Source organism: Phyllostomus hastatus, unplaced genomic scaffold (assembly GCF_019186645.2).
Source record: "Phyllostomus hastatus isolate PE091 unplaced genomic scaffold, TTU_PhHast_1.1 phas_contig_283, whole genome shotgun sequence".
Classification (NCBI taxonomy): domain Eukaryota; kingdom Metazoa; phylum Chordata; class Mammalia; order Chiroptera; family Phyllostomidae; genus Phyllostomus; species Phyllostomus hastatus.
In genome coordinates this window covers 18,508,931-18,525,648 of record NW_025333833.1, presented here as the reverse complement: position 1 = coordinate 18,525,648, position 16,718 = coordinate 18,508,931, and the positions used below count along the sequence as shown (strand labels likewise).

Below are 16,718 nucleotides of genomic sequence, written 5' to 3'. Positions count from 1 at the left end.
ATGGCAAATGACTTATAGCAGTAGCAAGTGTCCTAAGGTCTTCCTCCCACCCCCAGTTCCACCTCGGCATTTGCTGGTATAAGCAGTCCTGCAGGTCCACTCACACAGCAGTGGGGTGGGAGCATAGGCTGTGCTCAGACAGACCTGTGCTCAGATCTTGTCCCTACCACTTACTACCTGAGCAACTTTAGACACTTTGCTCAATGTCTCTGAGCCACAGTGTCCTCATCTGTAAAATGGGGGCTATAAAAATACCTTAGACCCAAGTAATGTTAGGATACAATAAAAAGATAAATGCATTACATCTAGAACAATGCCTAATAATAGGCACTTTAAAAAGCTATTATTATATTTTTCTACCCTTTCATCTTCCTTAGTTGAAGCTAAAATAGGAAGAGGCAAACCAAGTGAAATTACTTACATAAAAGCTAGATAGAGCCTGGCTATTCCACAGGAGGCAATAATTATAAAGCTGCTTCAGAGCACAGAGAGTTCCAGGAACGGAACACACATTTGGAACACGTTCATTTAAAAATTGCTTACTCATAAAAGCTGCTATCGTTAGAGCCTGACAAATGGAAGACTCGGCACCAATAAATAAAAAGCCAGAGGTAAACAAGCCGACTACTCTGAGAGGTCTCTTGATTTCTCTCTTCCCATCTGTCAACTGTTTCTTAACTTTGTATGGGGTTATGATGACCAGTTAAGGTAGGTTTTATGTGCCTGTTCACTTTGAGATTTTCCCAAACTCCTAAGAGCGAAGAAGCCTAAAGGCTTCTCTGCCAGGTCTCCTGGAGTGGGATGAGGCTGTCAGTGCACCCAGTGGCAGACTCTCGCCTCTTTGCCCAATAGAACTGGCTCCAGAATATCCTCCTCTTCAGCCTGTCCAGAGGCCGCAACCCCCTCAGCACCTCTGCTCCAATGTTTCATCTCAACCTCATCAGCTCACTCCAAAAATTGTCTCCTGGACAGTAGCCTGAGCCCCGCTGTCTTGCCCCAGCTCAGGTCGGTCACCTTCATGGGAGTGCAGTGATCCCAGCTGGAAAGTCAGGATGCTCGTGCATCCAGACACTGAGTAGCTGACCACTGTCACTGAACTTCTCTGAGGCTCAGTTTGCTGTCTATAAAATGGAGTAAAACCTTCTTGTAGTGTTCCTGTGAAGGTTACATAAGTTTATGGTCATGAACTTGCCCTGGAGAGTACATGTTGCACCTGTTGCAGTTAGTGACAGTGATTAAGCCTCCAGATATCTGAGCGCTGTCCTATGAATTTGGGGGCAGGGGCAGCAATAGAAAGTAAGGGGAAGGTGTACAAATGTCTGCCCTCAGAGTTTTGAGTCACAGTGCAATAGAGATCAATGAGACCTTGCTTTCAAAGAGTTGGCAAGTCCAGCTATGACCTGTGAAAATAAGATGAAGAGAGCTGGGTGGCGTCACCAGTCCCCTGCACCCACCCTGTCTCTGCCCTACTCAAGTCCTGACAGACTTGACTATGTCTTGCTCTCCTGCTGCCAAAGAAAGTCTAGAAACATCAGAAAGGAAGTATCTTAGTGCTTTTAGGGCCCAGGGCCAAACAAGCTTTTGCCAGCATTTACCAGAAACCATGGCAAATTTTATGAATTCGTATATAATGAAAGCGAGGAATCTCTATATCCTCCTTTTTTTACTCAAACCCCACCTCTTTGACTACTGTTTTTCTGGAGGTTAAAACAAAAACTACGTGTCACTTAGTTACACAAATGAACAGCCAATTTGGGCTTTGAAAATTTTATTTTGTAAAATGAGGACTAAAAACTAAGTAACACATTTTGGAAGGTAAATATTTCCAAAGCAAAACTTGCTAGAAAATCAGCTTTCTGGGTGTGGGTGCTCAAACATTTGGCTTAAATTGAATTTGTAAAAGTTAGGCTGTTAGGCATCCACTCAATTATTATAGAAATCTTTATTGAATACCTACTGTGTGCAAAGCATTGCACAAGTCACTAAAATACCAAGACATGTCCTGCATGTGATAATTTTCTATTTACAAGAATCACCTGGGGGGGGTGTTTAAATAATGGGAATGTCTGTGTCCCACCACTGGATAGTTTAATTCAAATGAAATGGGATAGGGTTCAAGTCTTTTCTTTTTTGAAAATTGAATCTAAAGTGCAATCAAGGTGGACAACAGTGAATAATGTAGGTGGAGGAGGTACAGGAATCCAGGTTGGAAAGGGGCAGGAAGCAGTCATGGCAAACTTGATTCATTCATTCTGCAAAGAGCTACATATCAAGAACTGTGTTAGGTGCTGGGCATACAAAGGAGCCTAAGACCTGACTCTTGTCATCACAGAGTGGACAGAATATGAGACAAGCTCAGTTATGCTGTACGTATGTTCTGCGATGAACTTGAGTACAGAGGCGGGCTCCAGGCCCACCTGGTGAGTCAGAAAAGACTTCTTAGAGGAGATGATGCATGAGCCACATCCTAAAAGATGGTAAAAAGCTAAGCAAACAAAGAGTTGCAGAGGACATTGCTAGCTGAGGGAACTACCCCTGGAAAAGCCCAGAGGCAAGAGAAAGCTCACTGAGTTCCGGAAAGTGCAGCACTTGTGCAGACAGAAGAGGGGGCAGTGAACCGGCTGGGCGGTCAGCACAGAGGGACCAGAGCATGGCAGACTTCCCACACTGCAGACCACTGCTCACTTGGCTCTGATCCCCAGCACCTAGCACAAGACCTGACACATGGTAAACATGAAATAATTATTGGTTGGATAAATCAATGCAAGCAGAGGACACACACTCTTAAAGGTTACATAAGAGAACCTACAAAGAGAGTGAGAGGGCACAGTCAAAGAGATGCGAGATAAGGACAAGACTGGTGGCCCAGAAACCAACAGAAGACTGAGTTTTCAGAAACAGGATTAGTGTTGAAGTCGGCAAAGTTAAGGAAACATGGCAAAAGTCAACTACCAGACAGCAACAAGGTGGTCCAGAGGTCATTAACAAGACCCATTTCACATGGGAGCTAAAGGAGAAACACGATGGTAGTGAACTCAGGAGTGGAAGGGGCAGGCTACCCAAGTATATTCACCTGTCAGGAGGCTTACCTGTGAAAGAGCAGGTGAGATGGTGCTGAGAAGAGTGTATGGGGCTAAGGGAGGGTTAGATGTTTTTTTAAAGATGAGTTAGACTTGAACAGGTTTTTTACCATGTCCAACTAGAAGATCCTATAGAAAAAAATTAGATATGTGAGACAGTGTGCTGGAATAAAAGGGCAGACCTGAACTTACTGTGGGACTTGGGGACCATTTGTAACCTCTCTGCCTCAGTTCTCATCAACAAAGTGAGGACACTCACCCTCAACTTAAATGGTTGTTGTAATAAGTAAATTAAAAATGCCTAGTGCAGTGACTGGCTCCTCTAGGTTTTTAGGTGCTCTCTTCCTCTCTTTCATCTTTAATTGAAACAGGAGGTCCTCTTTAAAGTTGTTGGGGTAGAAAGACTTGTATTGTCCTCTTAGTAGTTTAGTGGTCTCTCCCAAGTCACTAAACACTACATATACATCCACTTCAGTTTCCTCAATCAAATGGAGACATGGGTCCCTACGTCCTCGTAAAGCTGGGGCTTTTAGATTTAATGAGAACAGAACAGTGGAAAATGCTTGCAAAAGTTAAAAGTGCCATTGACATTATAGGATTACTATCCAGGCATTATAAAAAAGGAAAACCTTGAGATGAGTGACTAGCATTTCCTTCGAGTCAGGTTGACTCATGGATTCATTCTTAAAAGCTGTAAAATTTTAGGGAAGCTGAACACAGAGCTTCGGAATCTTGATCTCTAAAAGGATTAAAAAATTTTAAAGTGTATGAAGTCTCTCAATGTAGTAAATGTCAGTAAATATTACTTTCTGTCTCCTGACCTGGAAATTTTAAAACCAGTATTGTCTTCCATCTACATGGACTATTATGAGTGGGATTTGGCATGGTTACAAAAGAAAGACAAAACAGTTCAAATTCAAGTACAGTTGACCCTTAACAACATCTACCAAACACCTCATGACTTAAGTTGGCCCTCTGTGTATGCAGATCCTCAACTGCCCTCTGACCCTTGAACAATGTAGGTTTGAACTGCGCAGCTAAACTGAAAAAGCCCACGTTTCTCAAGGGTCAACTGTGTAACTTTTGACTCCCAAAACCTAAGTTGTCCCTTGGCATCCCTGATGTCTGTGGGGAATTTGTTCTAGGATCCCTGCAGCTACCAAAATCTGCGGTGTTCAAGTCCCCTATACAAAAGGTAAATTAATGCATGCACCAGCCTTCTGCATCCTCAGAGTCCCTACTGTGATGGATGGAAAACAGTACAGGCATTTATAGAAAAAAAATCCACATATAAGTGGACCTGTATAGTTCAAATCCATGTTATTCAAGGGTCAACTATATACATGCAATGATCATGGCAAAGCTCAAGGAGAGGCAAGCTGTTTCTGAACCAAGCTGCTGCTAGGGATCCTTCTTGGTGAAGGGTGATCTTGGTGATCACCTTCTTGGTGATCAGGGGTGTCAAACTCATTTTCACCAGGGGCCACATCAGCCTCATGGTTGACTCCAAACTGGTGCCACTAACAAGGTGCCAGGCCAGATAAAACAAAGTGGAGAGCTGGATTCAGCCCATGGGCCTTGTGTTTGCCACCTGTGTTTTAAGTCTTAACAACAGGCCACAGATTTAACTAAGATCTTTATTCCACAATCTCTTGCCCCAAACAAAGACCTTGGTCAGAAAATAATGGTCAGTCTCTTTGATTCAACTGCAAGTTCCTTAGGGATAAGAATGGTCTTAATCATTATTTTTCTCTAGCTCCAGCTTCAGTGCCTGTTTCACCCATAAGAGACACTAGACAATAGAGTTGGGTAGACCTGAACTCCAATCACTGTGGCACTCTAAGTAGGTACCATTTACAAAACGACTAAACTATTTAAGCTACAGTTTTCTCATCTGTAAAATGAAGACAATTCTGATTTGCAAACGTTGGAGAGAGGAATTTAGTAAGGGTCTATAAGTAGCTGACTTGGTGACACATAATAGGACATTATAAGAGTTCATATTATTATTAAGAATAGAATCACCTAGCATGCAAGAGAGCCCAGTGAGATCAGGGGCAGATGGGGCAGAAAATATGGACAGTCAGATTTTACAGCTAAAAAAATAAGAAAAAAAGCTCAAGTGACTTTTTTTCCCATTTCACCAAAATAATGTGCTCCAAGCCTAAGACCTTTTCCTCCTGCCTACTGCCTGTAGTTCATTTCTCCAACAGAGATCTAAGCCACCATAAATCCCACCAGGGATCACAATGGATGACACAATTTTAACTACAAGAGAGCACAGCATAAGTGGTGTCATTATTGTCCCCAGTGATTGCTCTCTGCTTTCTCTGGGGGATGAGAGAAAAAAGTCATATTTTTTAACCTGGAAATATACAGTATTCTAGAACTTTTGAGGGACAGATCCAAGAACTCACAAGCACAAAAGCTATTAAAGGAAAGTAAGACCAGACTTTAAGTGAATAATCTTTCTGCTTTTTAAAAATATCTCCTTATTGCTTTCCTACCCAAAAACCTAGAGACATGGCTTCCAAATAAAGTCAGTTTTTTTTCCAATCTCCTGTGACTATTAGTCCTCAATATTCCTCTCCATTTGATAACAGATCTCTTCTACTGATGAGGCACTCACTTCCTCAGTGAGTCCACACCCTCTCCCTGGGAGGTGCAGTATTGCAGTCCAGTTCCGACACTGACTACCCAGAATCAGATCAGACTTCACAAGTTACAGACAGTCTCCAACAAGCCTGCCCTCACATCAGACGGCACCACAAGTTCAGGGGTCCTGGGCCACCTGCACTTCTGACCAACAGGCTGCACATTTAGGAGTTCCCACAGCTCCCTCAGGTTTAATAATTCAGAATAACTGACAGAACTGAAGAATGTGCTATACTCAAACCCCTGGGCCAGTCAAATGAAAAGATGCATAGGGCAAGGCCTGGGAGGGTGCTTAATGTGAAGCTTTTGTGTCCTATCCTGAGGGAATCAGAATGCACCACTGTCATGGTACATTGATGTGTTCATCAACCTGGAAGCTCAATCAAACCTTGGTATCCAGTTTTCACTGGCATTGCATTATGTAGGCACCATTAATGAAATGATTGGCCATGTAGTTAAACTTATTCTCCAGCTGCCTTCCACTCCTGAAGTCTGGAGCAATGTCATGTGGTTCAAAGCCACCATGCATGGATGATCTTTCCAGCATGGCCATCCCCAGCCCTAAATCTACCTACATAGGCTCACTACAGTTACTTTATTAGCATAAATTCAACTGTGATCCTAAGGGCCCATCATGAACAGCACAGACATTTCTATTATTTTGGAAATTCCAAGGGTTTAAGAGCTCCATCCAAGGAACCCAGCACAAAGTCCTGACATACACTTTATTATAAAACAAAAGAGAAGTTTCCAACACCTAAAACACTTGACATTGACACTCTAGATCCAATACTTGTTCATTTGTTGCCAACTTCAGCAAGCCAAACATTTCCTTCCAGAAATAGTCTCTTCATCTTCTAGCACCATCATGCTTGACCAACCTCATTTCCACTATTCCCCATCACAAAATCTGCACCCTGCCCCTCCTGCTCTTTCTCAGTTTCCCCAGATAAGTTACGAGATAACTTGTAACCTCAGGAGCAGAAGAGTAAGACCAGAAGAGGATCTTCAGCAGAACCCACTCTAATACTTAAGAGTGAGAAGAGGGAAGTAACCTAGTGAGGAGTCTGATGAGGTAGGGTATTCAGCTGCTGTGTGTGATCATAGAGGTCCAGGAAATGAGCTTTCAACATGCAAGGAAGGACCAACAGTGTCAGCTACTACAAGGAGGTCAATGAAGGTGATGACTTAAAAGTTTCCATTGGTTTCAGCCATAATTAGACATAGATGACCCTGCTGACAGCACTTTCAGTAGAGTGATAAGGGCAGAAGCCAGATTGCAGTGGGCAGAATAGAGAATGGGAAGTAAAGAAGCAGAGAAGCAGAATATACAAGGGTATGTCTCTTTAAAATAAAAAAAGAGCAGTGGCTGAAAGGTGCCATGGTGCCTGAAAGGAATTGGATATTCAGGATGAAAGACTTGCACATATTCAATTGGTGGTAGGAAGAGGCCAAAAGGGAAAGGGACAAGGTGACTCTATAGGAAAAAGAGAGGGAATACTGATCAAACCAGGCTGCTAAGAACTAGGAGAGGAGAGCTCCAGAGGACAAGTGTAGGGATCAGCACAGATGGGGATGCTACTCTTCCATTATAACAGAAGTGAAAGAGGGAGGCATGCAGGTAGTTTTTTTTTATAGCTAATTTGTAGGTTTCATGGCAATAAGTTAAGGGAGAGTTGGTGGTGGGGTAGGGGGATGGTTCCCATCTTTAGCTTCTATTTTCTCTGTGAAGTAGGAAGCAATGCCAAATGTTTAACTTGTGCAACTCAAACATTTGAGGAGACAGAAGGGGAGTGAAGAAAGCATGAAAAAGCTAGTCTAAAGAACTGGAGAGAGGACTAAGGAACCACAGAATGATTACAGGGTAGCCATGGAGGGCCAGCAGTGTGTGAGAACCATGAAGCAGCCATGAAATTAGTCTGCAGATCTGTGTGAGCTTCTCTACAACCCATAGCAACACTGGCAGAGAAGAATATCAGGTAATCAGATCCAGGGTTGAGATTTTGCCAGACAAGTATGAAAGAAAGCCAATGGAGTAGTGATATTGGCTAGACAGTGGGTGAAGTAACATGAATCTAGAGAAGGAATGAGGAGGGGCTTCCAGATGTGAAGAATATACATAGAGATCAATGGTCTGAGAGCCTCCAATTTGAAAGATAGAAATAGCGTAAATTATTGAGTAAAAGAAAAAGTAGAAACATAGGGAGTTATGGTCAGAAATTAGGATGTGACCTAAGAGATGACAAGGTTCAGGGTGAGGTCCTGCATATGAGTGGCAAAGTGAAGGTCACTGTCTGTGAGAAGATCTGGGAATGCAGAAGTCAGAGTGTTATTGGGACACCCCCATGAACACAGGTAACCCAGGAAGAGGCTGGGGATTCAGAGGCAGAGAAAGAGTGTGCCACATGCTGGTGTCTCACTGAAAGGCAGAGGATGACTAAGACAGTGGTACATAGTGTCCAAGAAATATAGAGTAGAAATCACAAATCAGAAGCTTATGGACCAAGTCGGACCAACCGTTAGATTTTATTTGGCTTCCTCAGGGTTTGTTCCTTATTTGTTTTATGTTGAATTATTCCCCATCATTTAAATATTAGGAGGGTTGATATAGAAATCTGGATTCTTTGGAAGGCTGCTCTTAAAAACTATGTAGATCTGGTAACATGGGCCTCCTCCCTCCACTGTGACCTCCACAGTTAAGTCATAATTATGCCCCCTTCCGGGGGTGTCCAACTTTTTGGCATCCCTGGGCCACACTGGACTTAGAAGAGTTATCTTGGGCCACACATTAAATACATTGCAATACATAATCACAAAAAAATCTCATGTTTTAAGTAAATTTATGATTTGGTATTGGGTTGCATTCACGGTCATCCTAGTCTACATGCGGATACTGGGCTGCAGATTGGACACCCCTGCTAGAATATCTTGCAGCTTCCAATTCACACCAGACCCCACAGACTCACTTCACTCAGTTAAAGATACTGGCCTGCTCTTGTGGACATTCTTCAGTAACTCTAAGGGAGGGCAGGCAATGCTAAAGAGAATGAGCCTTAAAGGGGCAGGCATTTTTATATGAGTTATTTTGGGGAGGTAAGTGGGGAGCAGAGATGATGCCAATGCCACCTGCTGACCCTGAGGTGTGAAAGAATGAGCAGCTCCCCTTGAGAAGGAAGGGACATCTTTAGATAAAAAGGTGGAGGGAATAGTCAGTGAGAAGTCCTAGGTTATGAATGGATGTACTGAATGTGGAAATTCCAGAGAACAGACATAAAAGTTTTGGTGAGGAGGAGGGCCAGGTGAGAGGAAACACAGAGAAATAGCAAAGGACAGGAAAAAGCAGGGCAAGAAGTCACCTGAAAAAACAGATATTTGAGATGTGAAACCTCAAAAATTTTTAATTATTGTTGGGAGAAGCCTGGTGGTCAGGGTGGAGTAACTTATCTAGACCCTGGGCACTCAAGTCAGCTTGGCAAAGACCCTAAGGATGGATAAGGGATACTTAAGAATAACCCTGATACTAAATCACTAAGTAGTGAATCAGACTGAATTTCTTTTTTTTTTCAAAGATTTTATTTATTTTATTTTCAGAGATCAGGGAAGGGAGGGAAAAAGAGGGGGAGAGAAGCATCGATGTGAGAAACATTGGAAGGTTGCCTCTCATACGTGCCCCTACTGGGGACCAAACCTGCAACCCAGGCATGTGCCCTGATAGGAATTGAACTGGTGACCTTTCTCTTTGCAGGACAATGCCCAACCAACTGAGCCACACTGGCCAGGGCCAGACTGAATTTCTTTTTTTAAAATTATATTTTATTGATTATCCTATTAGAGTTGTCCCAGTTTTCTCCCCTATACCCCCCTGCAAACCAGCACCCCCCACTCCCTCAGGCAATCCCCACACCATTGTTCATATCCATAGGTCATGCCTATAGGTTCTTTGGCTACTCCATTTCCTATACTATAATTTACATCCCCATGGCTGTTCTGTAACTACCTATTTGTACTTCTTAATCCCCTCACCTCTTCACTCATTCTCCGCCACACCCCCCTCCCATCTGGCAACCATAAAAACAATCTCTATATCCATGATTCTATGTCTTTTCTTCTTGTTTGCTTAGTTTGTTTTTTAGTTTCAACTATTGATAGATATGCATTTATTTCCATTTTATTGTTCATAGTTTTGATATTCTTGTTCTTAAATAAGTTCCTTTGACATTTCATATAATAATGGTTTGCTTAAGATGAACTCATTTAGGTTCTTTGTTTTGGGGTTGTTTTTTTTTGGTCTGGGAAGCTTTTTACCTACTCTTTGATTCTAAATGGTATCTTCACTGGATAGAGCAATCTTGGCTGTAGGTCCCTGTTTTTCATGTCTTTGAATATTTCTTCTACTCTCTTGTAGCCTGCAAATTTTCTTTTGAGAAATCATCTGACAATCTTAAGGGAACTCCCCTGCAGGTAGCTAACTTCTTTTCTCTTGCTGTTTTTAAGATTTTCTCTTTATTTTAAACCTTTGCCATTTTAATTATGATATGTCTTGAAGTAGGCCTCTTTGCATCCATCTTGTTTGGGACTCTCTGTGCTTCCTGGACTTGCATGTCCATTTCCTTCACCAAATTAGGGATTTTTTTCTTTTATTATTTTTTCAAGTAGATTTCCAATTTCTTGCCCTTTTTCTTCTCTTTCTGGCACCCCTACGATGCAAATGTTGGACCTTTTGAAGTTGTCCCATAGGCTGCTTACACTATCCTCATTTGTTTGGATTCTTTTCTTCTTGTTGTTATGATTGGTTCCTTTTGCTTCCTTATGTTCCAAATCATTGATTTGATTCTCAGCTTCATCCACACTACTGTCCTTCCCTGTAAATTATTCCTTATATTGATTAGTGAATCCTTTGTTTCTGACTGGATCTTTTTTATGCTGTTGAGTTCCTCATTAAGTTCCTTGAGTATCCTTATAAACAGTATTTTCAACTGTGCATCTGATTAGTTGCTTATCTCCATTTTGTTTAGTTCTTTTTCAGGAATTCTGATCTGTTCTTTCATTTGGGCCATGTTTCTTTGTCTGCTCATTTTGGGAGCCTCCCTGTGTTTGTTTCTATGTATTAGGTAGAGCTGCTGTGGCTCCCTGTCTTGGTAGTGTGGCCTAATGTAGTGGTGTCCTGAAGGGGGCAGTGACACAGCCCCTTATCACCCACATTGGGTATTTGAGGTGCATCCTTCATGTGTACAGAGTAGACCCTCCTCCTGTAGTTGAGCCTTGATTGTTGTTGGCAGGTCAATGGGAGGGATTGACCCAGGCCAGTCAGCTGCAAGGATTTGCTGTGACCACTGACCACCAACCTATAGCTTCCATGGATCAGCTGTGCAGGGGCAGGGTGGTGGTGCTAGACATGGTCTGTAGTTGTCTACTGGGTGAGCAGGCTCTGGGGTTTCCCAGGTAGTTCAGGCCAAAGTCAGCTGCCACCTGTCTTTTTCCCAAAGCCACCCTGCCTTGGCCATAAAGCAATCTGATATGGCCACTACTTCTGCTGGGCTTGGAGATTTCCAGTGGAAGCCAACTGTAAATCTATGCTGACTGTTACTAGTACTGGGCCTGGAACCCCTTAGCAAGAGGTACAGGGGCTGGGGGCTCACTCAGGCCAGCTGTTGCTTGTTTGAGAGGATTTTGAAAGTTGTAAAGCATGAGCTAAGACCAGCCATTCATATGGAAAAGTCTCTGTTAACAGCTTGAGTAGGCCCATAAGTTGGGTGGGACGGAATCTTAGGGGATCTCCAGGATGGAGCAAACAGTGTTTGCCAGGTTGATAGAGTATCAGATATGGTACCTGCCTGCCAGCTCTGTGGCTCTGTGGGGAGAGGGCTCAGTAAAGGGACACAGGCCTCTGACCACATTTCTGTCTGGAAGAAAGTTGTCCCTCAGCTCTTCTTGCCTTGATGCCAGATATTTTAGTTCCTCTCTATATGCCACTAGTTACCCTGTCAAGCTGTTACCCTGGTGCTAGAGCTCAGAGGGAGTGAGCCTAAGTAGGTAAGTCTGTGTATGTGTTTTTTAAGAGGAACTGCTTGGGGCTCCAGAATTTTCTTCCACCGATTCAGTCTCGCTAGTTTTTGTAGCCAGGAGATATGATGACTTATCTTCCTGGCACCAGAACCCTGGGCTTGGGGTCTTGTGTGGGGCTGGGACCCTCCACTGCCAAAATATCTCTCCTGAATTTTTATCTACCACATGTGGATATGGGACCAGCCTATTCCATGTCTCCTCCCCGCTACCATTCTGAATGGATATGGTTTCTTTTATTCTATAGTTGTTGGACTTCCATTCAACTCAGTTTCTGACAGTTCTGAGTGATGGTTTTTCTACAATTTAGTCGTCATTTTATGTAGTTGTAAGAGGAGGTTATCCATGTTATCTATGCCTCCATCTTGATCAGACGTTCCCAGACTGAATTTCTAATTCTCTTTTTCTGCACTCTATTTCCCCTACAGAATTTGAACCTCACCTGGCTCACACACCCATTATGCAAAGCAAAAATCTTCTTTATAACGTCCCTGATAGCTGTGAGAGCAACACAGAATGCTGATAACTAGGGGGGAATAAGCAGAAAGGGCAGATACCAAATCTTGCCAGGTCTACTTTAAAATTTCACCAGAGCTTGATTCTATCTCTGGAAAAAGGAATGGGAACTCTTTCTTCTACCTCCTCTTCCCTCACCACATGAATTCCTGTTCCCGTCCCAGTAAAACTCTTAGCAATACATTTTGGCCAAAATTATATGTCTTAAATGGATTTTTGTGAGCAGGCCAAGAAACCCAATGATCCCATTAAAGGACCACTTTCAAATAAATTGTGTTTCGGGTTCTAAACAGCCAAGTTATAAACTTCAGACACACAGCTCATCAGTATGGTAAAATAATACCTATATATTAAACCAGATTTGAGAAAAATGAGTTAAGTTGTAACTTGTTTGGTTCACAGGTCCTATCAGCCAAGGCACTGCATCTTCCAACAACAACGGCTTCATGAAAGCAAAGACCTCCTTCTCTTTTTAAGCTGCAAAGTCTCTTCCCCTGATGTTTGTTCATCTTACAAAGAACTGCTTGCTCACCCCTTTCTGGACTCAGCTTAGCCTCCTCCTGAAGTGGCTTGAGAGGTGTCAGAATCCCACAGATAGAGTGGCCCTGCTGGGTTTCACTGCATACTGGTCTGTAACTCTGAGGTTATTGGGGTAAATATTGTGAACTCAAGAATCAACATGGAGCAATGTTGGTCCATTGGTCCTCATTCTACAACACTGTAAAACCTTCCATACTCTCTTTATGGCCTTCCTCTCAATACCTTGCTATTGAATGTTAAACAAACTCAAATTGATCAGTGATATTGGGGTGGCTTTCCATTTACATTTTGAATAGATTTTTCTCCTCTTTTACCTTTTTTGCTATCCTCTCCTTGTCAAAAAAAAAAGAGCAAGAAAAAGAATCAGAGAAGAACTCAGTTTCTCACCTTCAGCCTAAACAAGAAAATGTCATATTAAAAAACAGGGGAGTGGGCTGGAGAGGAGGAAGATGGTATTTAATTTTATTGGGGAGAACGAATCACTGCTGGAAAATGCCTGTGGCTAAATGAAACCATCAAATCAAGAACAGAGCCACAAACTGCGTGCGCAAATATGAAGTAATATCTTTCTACTCTTAGGGAAGCTGACACTCAATTTCAGAACCTTCAGGCAGGCAGCGCTGAGTTTGAAGAAATCACAGCCACCTTCTTGGAACCATTTACAACTGCTTCTACTCTGCAGTGAAAGCTTAAAAATGCAAATGAAATGGGGTCATATAAAGAAAAATATTCCTGCTAAGTGTGCTCTGGGAAAGGAAAAAACACCGATAGCTCAGAGGGCAATCTTAAAGTCAATGAAACTCCGCAGTGCTGGGTGATGCTTCATTCTGATGGATAATGTGCGCTGTGCTTCTCCCTCATGAGTTTAGAAGTATTTAAAGAAAAGGGTAAAATCACCCTGTTTAGGAGATTAATTTCCTTTCTGAAAAAATGTCTCCTTTTGCTGTCACTTCTGGTTTGATAGAGAGTAAAACTGGAGCTTATTCTAAATGTTCACTGCTGAAAATTACCAGTGTGGGGGGCTGGAAAAAAATAGCCCTAAGAGGTCAAGTCCTGCCCCTTCTCTCCAAGAATTTTCATGTTTATAATATCCAGGAAGCTGTCATAAAGTATTTCTTCACAGGCATAGATTCTAATATGCGCAACATTTATTGAATACTAAATGCCAGGGACTGAGCTTAGCACTTTATGTGAATTACCTCACCTTCACAACACCCCTCTTCCCAGACTAACACACACAGTAGGTCCTATTACTCCATCCATTTTACAGGTGAGGCAACTGAGGTCAGGAGACAAACCAACTTGCTCAATGTTACATAGCTGGAAAGTGGCTGGGCTACAGTTCAAGTTCAGGCCGTCAGCTCCAGAGCCCAAAGCTACACAATGTTGTGTGGCCCACAACAACCTCTTAAGGCCAGTTCATTTCAACTTCATTCAATAAGCTTCACCAAACTGTAACATTGATATATTTCAGTGTCTTGCTTTGAAATTTCTTTCTTTAAAGACTACATTTTGAATACAAGTTCCTCAGTATTTGATGAGCAGGCACTCTAAACCTAGGATTGAGGGGCAAAGTGGGGACAACCAGCTAACCAAAGGGTGCATGGCACTTCCTGCCTTTGTATACTTAAGATACAATCAGAACCCCAGACCAAGCCATGATAGGTACCAAAGCTGAAGCTGGGGCATAGAACTGCTGGGCCCAGTCTGTCTACAACTGGGAAAGTTCAGCATCACCATCTTCAGCTACTCAAACCAGGCCAACCTGAGTACAGCAAAGGTCCACACAATGAAATGGTTTGCAGTTCAGCATTGCAGATGTCACTTTATTTTAATGCCTCATTTTTACCACTTTGGTGGGTGAGCAGTATTATGATACTTCAAAAGAAGTATCCAATTTTGCCTGAATGAAACATCCAATTTTACTACAAATTCACTGTGGTTACTGATTTCATTCTAATAACCTTAACTGAAGCTATCAGATGTTATTTGGGCTAGATGGATAGCCTACAGGGAAAGGTTCCTGGCTACAGGGATGGGCTGGCTTTTGGCTTTTGAGCCTTCTGTTGAAGTTGCCTTGGATTCTTTTCTTGTTCTTTAACAAAGGCATAACAAATCTGCCCTGGGAAAAAAGCGATACATATCATCTTCACTATGTTCCTTACTTTCCAAGTTGTTTCAGCATTTTGGACCTTGAGGAAAAAGGTAAATAAGTTGGCAACTCATTTCTACCTCCAAGACTTCCACTGGCTCTCTGTGAATAGAGGAGGCATGAGAACAATGAGATCCTGCATAAAAGAGATTTGGCCCAGTGCTGTTGAGTGAAAACCTGGAAGGTCAGTCCAGAAGATTTCAAGAGTTGGGAAAGGATCAGAGGTCTCATGTGAGGAAAAGGACAATGCAAGTGTTTGGAACTATACACTCTCTAGCAATGAAATTCCAAGGCTGAGGGCAATGGGAGGTTGTACAGTACATAAACACAGTAAGTCAGCCCCTAACCCTATAGGTCATCCACCTGATGCCAAAGGTCTTAATTTTTTGTGGTTGACTTCCTTAGGTCTGAGAATTCTGGATTGGTGGTCACAATTTACCAGCTGTACTGTAATATTTCTGGCTAGCACCTGTAACATTTCTATTTAGAAATGCGTATATTTCTTTTAAACTTGTTAGCTATCCACATCTGGGCAGTACATCTGAAGTACATGGAAATGCTTGTCAATATTCTGGTTCATTAGGCTATATTTGTAAAACAAGACACCAAATTTTCATGTCTGCTAGGGATAAATTATAACCCTAGTCTCCCCTGTTATCCTCGATAGGTTAAGAAGAAAACAAGTGCGTTATCTTGGTGTTTAAGAAATACTTTTATCATAAAGTTCTAATTTTCATAAAACCATGTTCAGTGTTTATGGTGGTGGTGGTGTGCAAAATGTATTTACAATAAATTATAAAATATTTATGTTAAAAAAGAAGAACCTATTTTGATTTGGAAACTAAATTTTTATTGGTGCATTTCAAGTACATTTTCCCAATTTATGATCAGATATTAGAGTCAGGCTACCAATCTCAGCACCTTCTCTGATTCTTAGGTAAAGAGTGTAGCCTGAGCCTGACAAGTATGCAGAGCAATGAGAATGCTCGTACACTGCTGGTGGCAACATAAATTAATACATTCACTAGGAAAACAGTTTGGCATTATCTTAACATTTGGCGATGTGTGTACCTACAACCCACAGCTTCCACTCCCCGGTACTTTTCCAGAGAAATTCTCACACATGGTTACCAGAGGTCATGCATGTGAACATTCCTAGCAGCAGTGCCTATTAAAAACTAAAAGCTGGAAACAGTCCAAATGCTGATCAACAGTAGAAATGATAAATAACTGTGACATATACACACAAGGGAACAGTCTGATCTATTGAAAATTAATTAATTCTAGCTGCATGCATCAATGAATCTTATAAGCATAATGAACTAAAGAAGGGAGTAACAAATGAAAACATACCTTATGATATACTTACCATTCAAAACAATCAAAATCAAACTATGTTGTTTAAGAATGCATAATAGATATTAAAGCTATTAACAACAACGACAAAAAAGACAAGGAATAGGACACAAAATCTGGAGAAGAAACATCTCAGGGCGGAGGGAAGAGATGTGATTGGGACTCCTAAGATACTGGCAATGTTCCAGTATTGAACCTGGATGGAGACTAAACAGGCATTCATTTTTTAAAAAATATTCATTAAACAGTATATATTGCAATGCATATTCATTATAAAACAAAGTCTTACATTTGAATGATATGTGTGAATACACTCTTGTGTATGTAATATAATATCAAGAATGTATGCAGTCTGC

At 41.9% G+C, this 16,718-nt stretch overlaps 1 pseudogene; it reads left to right on the top strand.

Annotated features, from left to right (window-relative positions):
- Nucleotides 1-15,179, top strand: part of LOC123818317 — a 31,081-nt pseudogene extending 15,902 nt beyond the window's left edge.
- Nucleotides 15,180-16,718: the final 1,539 nt, after the last annotated feature.